Source organism: Pecten maximus, chromosome 18, assembly GCF_902652985.1.
Source record: "Pecten maximus chromosome 18, xPecMax1.1, whole genome shotgun sequence".
NCBI lineage: Eukaryota > Metazoa > Mollusca > Bivalvia > Pectinida > Pectinidae > Pecten > Pecten maximus.
Genome location: NC_047032.1, coordinates 23,208,278 through 23,219,719, shown reverse-complemented (window position 1 = coordinate 23,219,719; position 11,442 = coordinate 23,208,278).

Below are 11,442 nucleotides of genomic sequence, written 5' to 3'. Positions count from 1 at the left end.
CATGTGTACGTTCAAAATCTAACGATCAGTGAATTCAAATTAAAACAAAAACTCTACCAATTTGAGGTTAAGCATTCATTAAGATCGAATACGACTCCCAGCTTTTGCGGTGATAATTCAGATCGAATGTATATTTCAGTTGTCACGTTTTTTTCATTCAGACCGAATACAGTTTCCAGTTGTCATATTTTTTATTCAGATCGAAGACAGTATCCAGTTGTCATATTTTCTATTTAGACTAATTACAGTTTCCAGTTGTCATGTTTTTTATTCAGACAGAAGGCAATATCCAGTTGTCATATTTTCTATTTAGACTGAATACGGTATCCAGTTGTCATGTTTTTAATTCAAACCGAAGACAGTATCCAGTTGTCATATTTTCTCTAGATCTGTAAAATGAATACGATATCCAGTTGTCATATTGTCAATTCATACCGGATATAACATCCAGTTGTGATGTTGTTTATGCAGGCGATAAATATTTCCCAGTTGTCATGTTTTAGGAAACCCGAGACGAAGTCTCAAGTGGCTTATTGTTATCGGTTTTTGCATCACGCAGTGCTCCTCCGTTCTTTAATGTTCTTAGTAATTATCACAAATATATATTGTATAGAACATTTTAAGATTGTGTAACTGTACGCCATGTATCATTGTTATTATATAAATGTGACCTCTTGTTACACATGTTAGAGTGTCAGTGTGATACCAATAAAACCTTGACACCTTGAAACCTTTTGAAAGGAACGAAGGGAAGTAGCTCTGATAGATCAGAAAGTCACGCGTCGCACGTCCGTAAACAATTTATAATTTCATTTCTAAGAAACCCATGAACCAATTTCAAAGAAATTATACAGGAACCTTCCGTGGTCAAAGTTCAACCAAAAAGTGTGAATCATATTGTTCCTACGACCCAGGGGCCTGAGAAGCGGGGCAAAAAGGGGTCAAATCAACTGAAATTTTTAAAACATTCTTCTCAAGACCCAAAACAGGTAGAATAAAAAACTCTTGATAAATGGAATTGTCTTAAGTTGCTAATCCAAAATTTGATTAGGGAACTGACAGTTCGAGCATCATTTGTTTGATTGCCATTGGAAATAATTCGAACTTTGTTAAAATTAACGTACGTAATGGTAGTTGATGGTATGCACATATTGACATTGACTGAACCCCCAGGGGCTGATAGCCGCGACAGCTCACTCGGTTAGAACACTGGTTACGTAATCTCGGGGCGAACGTCAGAGGCGCATTGTTCGACGTTCCCGACCCGTGGCGGTCTGTGTTTCTCGGGAAGCTGAACAACGGGCCGGTCTGTGTTTCTCGGGAAGCTGAACAACGGGCCGGTCTGTGTTTCTCGGGAAGCTGAACAACGGGCCAGTCTGTGTTTCTCGGGAAGCTGAACAACGGGCCGGTCTGTGTTTCTCGGGAAGCTGAACAACGAGCCGGTCTGTGTTTCTCGGGAAGCTGAACAACGGGCCGGTCTGTGCTATTATGGTTGTGTCTTTGGGCAAGACACTTTACTCTAATTGCTCTGCTATGTAATATGACAGAGATTGCTATGTAATATGATAGAGACTGCTATGTAATATGATAGAGACTGATATGTAATATGATAGAGACCGATATGTAATATGATAGAGATTGCTATGTAATATGATAGAGACTGCTATGTAATATGATAGAGACCGATATGTAATATTATAGAGATTGCTATGTAATATGATAGGGATTGCTATGTAATATGATAGAGACTGCTATGTAATATGACGGAGACTGCTATGTAATATGATAGAGATTGCTGTGTAATATGATAGAGACTGCTATGTAATATGATAGAGACTGATATGTAATATGATAGAGACTGCTATGTAATATGATAGAGATTGCTATGTAATATGATAGAGACTGCTATGTAATATGATAGAGACTGATATGTAATATGATAGAGACTGATATGTAATATGATAGAGACTGCTATGTAATATGATAGAGACTGATATGTAATATGATAGAGACTGATATGTAATATGATAGAGACTGCTATGTAATATGATGGAGACTGATATGTAATATGATAGAGACTGATATGTAATATGATAGAGACTGCTATGTAATATGACGGAGACTGATATGTAATATGATAGAGACTGATATGTAATATGATAGAGACTGATATGTAATATGATAGAGACTGCTATGTAATATGACGGAGACTCTTATATGAAGGATTTGTGAATATCTAAATATATTATATATATGATTTTATATTTCAGTTATAAATAATTATTTCTTGTCTATGCTGAATTAAATTGAATGTTTAAATTGCATGCAAGATAGCTGACATTGTTGGAAAATACCAAGGGGAACTTGGTATATTTTTAGAAAAACCCAGTTATCCAGCTTTTTCTGAGCGACCGGCCAATATGACTTTCTTATCGGGAATCATGTGGCTATTTTAGACAATCAGGAAGTGTGAAAACTATATCAACAGTTGAATAAACACGACAAACTCCCGTATCCTGCTACTGACTTTTTAATACTTTTATCTCAGTTTAAAGTTCATGTTCAGGTAGCAGTAGACAGCTCCTTAGGAGCGACCTACAGGTACGCATACGAGTTCAAGCTTAATTGTGTATAAAAGTGTCAAACACCTTACAACATATACATCATAAAATATTCTCTCAACATAAGTTATATCCAGCCATTTATGACTTATTTAGACACTATAAAACAAAATAAAGTATAAGATATTGCATGCTAAAAGTTGATAAGGTAAGGCTATCCCAAGCTATCAAAAATGGTACAGTAAGTAACCACGCTGTTACATGAATAAAAAGCTACGAAAAGTTGCTTCTTCTCCTCCACATAGCATAAAGTTGGTGGAGATTCATCAACTAGATATTTGAACTTATTAAAACTGTCCATACTATTAAGATCAACATATTTGTTAGCGTCAACTAAAACAGGCCAGCATAAATCATCATAAAAATTACATCGTATTAAAAAGTGAACTTCGTTTTCAACCTCATTTGATAAACAATATTTTGCAGATTCTGTTTTTATGGGCAAAATCGGCTTGGCATGCCGTCCCTTTTCAATTTCTAGAGAAAGTGACCCACCTTTTTTTATCGTTAATGATAGTATTGTATACGCCGTCACCGATATTTTGTCGTGGTATGGCGTCGTACGTCCGCGGATTCGTCCACCGTAAAATTTCGTTTGTCCAAATATCTCTTCCCTTATTTTAATAATGGTTTTAATATCGAACCTCACTGTGTTTTATCATCATGATATAAAATTGTGTTTCCTTGTACGGCATTTTGAAACAATTTATATGGTAGTACATTGTATTTGCAAAAGTTTTTCCCCTTTGTTTACTTTAGTATTTGATTTTTGTTCGAAGGTGTGTAAAACTACAACCGATTTCTTTGTTTACTACATGTAGGTTTTGTACTCATGGTATTAAGTTGTGGTTCCTTGAACGACTTTTTGATAAGGCGATTGGTTATTGTTTTGTTTTCCGTGTAAAAGTTATCCCCCTTTGTTTTTGTCAATGCTAGCTTTTTGTCCGGAGGTCTTTGACATTTTACAACTGATCTCCTTTCTTGACCGGCATTTTGACTACTTGTTCGGTATATGATTTTTGTTCGGGAGTTCCCTACCTTTCTTCCAGCGAATGCACGTATCTAAGGTAGATATACTTTGCCTGTTCCGACATATCAGCCGTTACTGTTGTTTTTGTAAGATCTCTTGATTGGTGTTCCAAAGGTACCGGCTCTTCTCTTTGCCTCCCTCCTTGTTAATCAGTGCCACAGATCAACATCTATAAAGTGTATTTACTTCCTTTACATTAGTGATTTTTAACGCAGTGATAAACATCGGAATTTGTGTAGTAGTAGCTCACCAGGAGTTCTTTATATACATACAGAAGTACATTGTATATGCAAAAGCATGTATAATATCACAACTTACACGTTAGGCAAAGTCAGCAAAATATCTTTGTAATCAAAGCAATGGGAATGAAAACGCAAGTTTGTTTACGAAAATAAAAATGAAACAGCACAATATATTACTCTCGGTAAATATTTTAATTTCAATTTCAATTGTTTATTGCACACTATTAATTACTTAAGTGATTTGGTGACAATACATATAAACATACATAACAGTTCAACAATATAAGTAGAGTATTAGTTTATACTGGATACAAGTCCACTCTACTCAGTTATAAATAATGTCTGTTTATGAATACACACGTTCTTCGTATAATCTCCGAGATATTAGCTAACGAAATGGAAATAAGATTTTAATCTTCTTGACATATCTGGTATCATTTTATCGAGATACATTTCTCCAACCTGATCATATCATCGGCTATATAGACATTTAATACATTTTAATGTACTGTATTTGTTCACGATACAACCCAGAGGTGGAGGGCTAGACACTTGAACACTAGCCCTCCACCTCTGGGTTGCGAGTTCGAAACCTACGTGGGGCAGTTGCCAGGTACTGACCGTAGGTCGGTGGTTTTTCTCCGGGTACTCCGGCTTTCCTCCACCTCCAAACCTGGCACGTCCTTAAATGACCCTGGCTGTTAGTAGGACGTTAAACAAAAACAAACAAATCACGATATATTGCAATGATGTACATTGTGTGAATAAAAGTATAAAGTCTTGGACAGGTATGTTAAAGGGGAATAACCACTGGATATTTGTTTACAGTGTATTGTTACTAGAGTTATTTCCCATTAAAGAGGTTTCGACTCGAGGATAATTGATGCCCTAGTACGATATGTGACCTACAATATATAAATTGCAAAACACAATACATGTCTGAATGTTCTTGCCTAGCAACTCTCGTATATATAGTGTATATTTGCTTGTCGACCGCTAGTTATAAATTACATGTAATTAACGTTTGACATTCATATATGCAAAATTATACTGTATACATGAACACATGTGCGATGATATTGGTGACATAATCTTGAACTTGGCGGAATAAATTAAACATGGGTATAAAGTGTCTTATGTGGAGAAAAGTATTATTGAGGTGTTTTCTTTCTTTAGCTGAAGTATAGATGAGTTTTAAAGTTTTGATGTGGGAGACTATTATATAAACAAATGTACCAAATTCTACGTTAAGTGACTTCTTTCTTATTTTCTTTCTTTCTTTCTATTTATTTATTCATTTATTACACATAGCTCTTGGTCTGTAATCGATTTGTTCTGGATGCGACCATTAAAGAGTATATTAATTCATCACTCCCACAAGTAGGCTACATAGTATAATGAACCTACGTTGAAATGTTTATTGTTTTACTTGCGGTTTAACATTGACTTACGATGTAATTAAACGTGTTGAGGCTGCCACTAACTGACTAATACCTGACTCCTAAATCATAAATATATCCTGTTTACATGTCTGAACGTAATTACCCACCACCTGTCATCAAGAATCTTAACACCATTTGTATTATTGTGATATGATGAAAATTCGTTCTGTTCTTATTTGATTAATCAATTACTCTTTATTCAAACTTTCACAATAGTTTTGGAACCATATTATGACATACTCATGGGAACAACGGATCCCGTTTCTTGGCCAAATTTGTTTTTATTTCATCCAAAAATCATCAAGTTCACATAAAACTATATTGGCAGTGTTCTTTATTTAAATAACATGTATTAACCATGTCTATCAGATATACCCGAGTGATCTAGAAAACAGTGACACTATGAAATCGTCAACTTTACACAAACGAAGCTGTATGATAAGCGTGCTGATTTCTAGATCCTTATGATTAATTTTCATTTCTAAATAGTAAAATCCTTTTTTTCCATATCCATATGATTGTATTAGCAGTAATTTGAATCGAAGATAGTTGTGGATTAATATTGCAGTTAGAATTAAGAAGTAGTGCCGAATGTATATTCTCATTGATTTTATATGTTCCTTTATGTTTTCGCAAATGTGGAGAAATGTGTAGATATGTCAGCTTAAATGTCCCCAGCCCAATCCAATTTTCGACAAATTCATAATGCCCGCCCCATCTCAACCCCATCCCTAGCCCCGCAGTATTTGTATTCAGTTAGAAGTTTGATTCCAGTCCATTCCTGTATGTTTTTAACTTTCGAATTTTCCATTAAACTATTCAAAAACGTTTTATTTTAGATTTCCTTTTTCGCTGAGCTGGTTTCGCACCACGAGAATATGACTAGTCATGACAAACTATGACAAATTATATCTTTGCGGTAGGCAGAGACAGAGTGAGAGGAAACCGGATGTTTATAAGTCATGCGTAAACGACAACAGCTGAATCATACCTGCACACGTATGCATTCATATCCACGCCTGTGAAATAAAATTGTGTGTCAAATGTCCCACATCACTTAATCAAAAATAGGGCGTGCATATTTCAGACAAGCTGAATGTATAATGTACAAAACATCTACCTCAAAGAAGTATGCTTTTAAACAAAGTTCGTTTCTCCATACCGCTGATTAGAAATACAGATACATAGTTCGGTTTTTCTCCGACAAATATGGTTTGAATAACAACTTTCCGAAAGGAAACTCACACCTTCGTTCATACAACATTTTATCAAAGTTAGACCTTCTTACGACATTTAATCATGGTTAGACGTACACACGACACTTTATCATCGATTGGCGTTCGCACGGCAATTGATTATAGATAAGACGTTCGTACGACATTTCATCATAGTTAGACGTTCGTACGACATTTCATCATAGTTAGACGTTCGTACGACATTTCATCATAGTTAGACGTTCGTACGACATTTCATCATAGTTAGACGTTCGTACGACATTTTATCATAGTAAGACGTTCGTACGACATTTTATCATAGTAAGACGTTCGTAAGACATTTTATCATAGTAAGACGTTCGTACGACATTTTATCATAGTAAGACGTTCGTAAGACATTTCATCATAGTTAGACGTTCGTACGACATTTTATCATAGTAAGACGTTCGTACGACATTTTATCATAGTAAGACGTTCGTAAGACATTTTATCATAGTAAGACGTTCGTACGACACTTTATCATAATAAGACATTCGTACGACATTTTATCATAGTTAGACGTTCGTACGACACTTTATCATAATAAGACATTCGTACGACATTTCAATGGGAAATTTTGGCGTCTTTTGTTTGACTCTTATCGAAACGTTGAAGCGTCTGTGCTTTATAATCAAATCCTGAGCAAACGGTATCCGGTGTTGCAAGGCGTCGGACAAGGAAGAACTTTATCTGCTTGGTGTTTTTTGGTAATAATAAATGATCTGATAGCTGAACTTGACACTTACAATCACGGTTTGAAAGTAGGAAATGTACATGTCCCGGGTGTTTTGCTAGCGGACGATACCATGGTCCTGTCCGCTTCCATGGACCATCTTCAACATGAATTAGACATTGTACATACATATTCATGCAAATGGAGACTTAATTATAACCCACAAAAGAGTAACGCTATGCAGTTTACACTAAACCGTCAGAAGCTGACATTTAATCGCACTGTTCATCTTGGCGAGAAAGAACTGTCCTGGGTAACGAGCACCATTTACGCAGGAGTTAGCTTCGTATATATCCTGAAAGACGATGAAGGCATACTCGACTCATGTAAAAAAGGAAGACGTACGCTTAATTCCCTTGTAGGTGTTGGCATTCATTATAATGGGTTAGACCCCTTAACGAGTAAGACTATACTGACTTCTGTGGTTATTCCAGGGATAGTATATGGATGCGAATTGTGGAATAATTATACCCAAAAAGCAACTGACCAAGTAAATGTAACATTAAGACACGCTTGTAGGCGCTGCGTTGGTCTACCGCAACGATCATCTACTGCGGTTACCTCGCAATGTATCGGTCTGCTGGATCTGTGGAGTATGGTAGAAGAGAGAAAGCTGAACTTTTGGAATAAGCTTGCAAATGGCAATGTGTCATTTGTGTGGTACCTGTTATTTGTCGTCAGATTATGTAGCTTCATTTATGGCAACACACTTAAACGGAAGATGGGTTTTATCCAAGATGTTTTTAAATTAATGGCGAAATTCCAAATCGATATGTTTTTCAAAGAACAGGTTACTGACTTTATTTCATATCCGAAGACTACATGGAAAAAGTTTATCAAAAATGTTATAGCATATTGGTATTATGATAAATGGAGACATGATCTTGCATCAAAAGTGGAACTAAAACGGTATAGTGGAATACACGTATCGATGGGTCCTAACCCCATTCTGAGTTTATGTTCAAAGTTTCCGAAACATTGCTGGAAATTAGTAGACCTTATGCTCTTATCAGTGACTAATGTAACCGAAGAAGTGATATGTAGATTGTGTGCGAAAAATAGCATCGATATCGTTGCGCATTTACTTACTGAATGCCCAGTACTCTATATGACACGCGATGCTTTCTTAGAGCAGGTTGTTAATGTTATAAACGTAAAAGATTATGTAAAATTTTCATTTCTTGAAGACAATGTTCAAACTGACTTTTTACTGGGATGTCGTACGCAGGTTCAGTTGGATGATGAGGAATGGAAACACCTAATGCTGGTAGTCTCAGACGGGATTGATGTGCTGCTCTCTGATATGAACTCAAAACTATAAAAAAAAACAACTTAATCAGTGTAATCTGATTTAGAAACTAAAACATTCTAATGATTTGATGATTTGATTCAAATAATTTATGTATTGCATTTCGTAACTAAGGTATTGTATTTATGTATTGTTCAAAATCTCTGTAAAGAGGAAATAAAGAATCTGTCTGTCTGTCTGTCTGTTCCTTTATGTTTTCGCAAATGTGGAGAAATGTGTAGATATGTCAGCTTAAATGTCCCCAGCCCAATCCAATTTTCGACAAATTCATAATGCCCGCCCCATCTCAACCCCATCCCTAGCCCCGCAGTATTTGTATTCAGTTAGAAGTTTGATTCCAGTCCATTCCTGTATGTTTTTAACTTTCGAATGTTCCATTAAACTATTCAAAAACGTTTTATTTTAGATTTCCTTTTTCGCTGAGCTGGTTTCGCACCACGAGAATATGACTAGTCATGACAAACTATGACAAATTATCTTTGCGGTAGGCAGAGACAGAGTGAGAGGAAACCGGATGTTTATAAGTCATGCGTAAACGACAACAGTTGAATCATACCTGCACACGTATGCATTCATATCCACGCATGTGAAATAAAATTGTGTGTCAAATGTCCCACATCACTTAATCAAAAATAGGGCGTGCATATTTCAGACAAGCTGAATGTATAATGTACAAAACATCTACCTCAAAGAAGTATGCTTTTAAACAAAGTTCGTATCTCCATACCGCTGATTAGAAATGCAGATACATAGTTCGGTTTTTCTCCCACAAATATGGTTTGAATAACAACTTTCCGAAAGGAAACTCACACCTTCGTTCATACAACATTTTATCAAAGTTAGACCTTCTTACGACATTTAATTATAGTTAGACGTACACACGACACTTTATCATCGATTGGCGTTCGCACGGCAATTGATTATAGATAAGACGTTCCTACGACATTTTATCATAGTTAGACGTTCGTACGACATTTCATCATAGTTAGACGTTCGTACGACACTTTATCATAGTAAGACGTTCGTAAGACATTTTATCATAGTAAGACGTTCGTAAGACATTTTATCATAGTAAGACGTTCGTAAGACATTTTATCATAGTTAGACGTTCGTACGACATTTTATCATAGTAAGACATTCGTACGACATTTTATCATAGTAAGACATTCGTACGACATTTTATCATAATAAGACGTTCGTAAGACATTTTATCATAGTTAGACGTTCGTACGACATTTTATCATAGTAAGACGTTCGTACGACATTTTATCATAGTAAGACGTTCGTACGACACTTTATCATAATAAGACATTCGTACGACATTTTATCATAGTTAGACGTTCGTACGACACTTTATCATAATAAGACATTCGTACGACATTTCAATGGGAAATTTTGGCGTCTTTTGTTTGACTCTTATCGAAACGTTGAAGCGTCTGTGCTTTATAATCAAATCCTGAGCAAACGGTATCCGGTGTTGCAAGGCGTCGGACAAGGAAGAACTTTATCTGCTTGGTGTTTTTTGGTAATAATAAATGATCTGATAGCTGAACTTGACACTTACAATCACGGTTTGAAAGTAGGAAATGTACATGTCCCGGGTGTTTTGCTAGCGGACGATACCATGGTCCTGTCCGCTTCCATGGACCATCTTCAACATGAATTAGACATTGTACATACATATTCATGCAAATGGAGACTTAATTATAACCCACAAAAGAGTAACGCTATGCAGTTTACACTAAACCGTCAGAAGCTGACATTTAATCGCACTGTTCATCTTGGCGAGAAAGAACTGTCCTGGGTAACGAGCACCATTTACGCAGGAGTTAGCTTCGTATATAACCTGAAAGACGATGAAGGCATACTCGACTCATGTAAAAAAGGAAGACGTACGCTTAATTCCCTTGTAGGTGTTGGCATTCATTATAATGGGTTAGACCCCTTAACGAGTAAGACTATACTGACTTCTGTGGTTATTCCAGGGATAGTATATGGATGCGAATTGTGGAATAATTAAATGTAACATTAAGACACGCTTGTAGGCGCTGCGTTGGTCTACCGCAACGATCATCTACTGCGGTTACCTCGCAATGTATCGGTCTGATGGATCTGTGGAGTATGGTAGAAGAGAGAAAGCTGAACTTTTGGAATAAGCTTGCAAATGGCAATGTGTCATTTGTGTGGTACCTGTTATTTGTCGTCAGATTATGTAGCTTCATTTATGGCAACACACTTAAACGGAAGATGGGTTTTATCCAAGATGTTTTTAAATTAATGGCGAAATTCCAAATCGATATGTTTTTCAAAGAACAGGTTACTGACTTTATTTCATATCCGAAGACTACATGGAAAAGGTTTATCAAAAATGTTATAGCATATTGGTATTATGATAAATGGAGACATGATCTTGCATCAAAAGTGGAACTAAAACGGTATAGTGGAATACACGTATCGATGGGTCCTAACCCCATTCTGAGTTTATGTTCAAAGTTTCCGAAACATTGCTGGAAATTAGTAGACCTTATGCTCTTATCAGTGACTAATGTAACCGAAGAAGTGATATGTAGATTGTGTGCGAAAAATAGCATCGATATCGTTGCGCATTTACTTACTGAATGCCCAGTACTCTATATGACACGCGATGCTTTCTTAGAGCAGGTTGTTAATGTTATAAACGTAAAAGATTATGTAAAATTTTCATTTCTTGAAGACAATGTTCAAACTGACTTTTTACTGGGATGTCGTACGCAGGTTCAGTTGGATGATGAGGAATGGAAACACCTAATGCTGGTAGTCTCAGACGGGATTG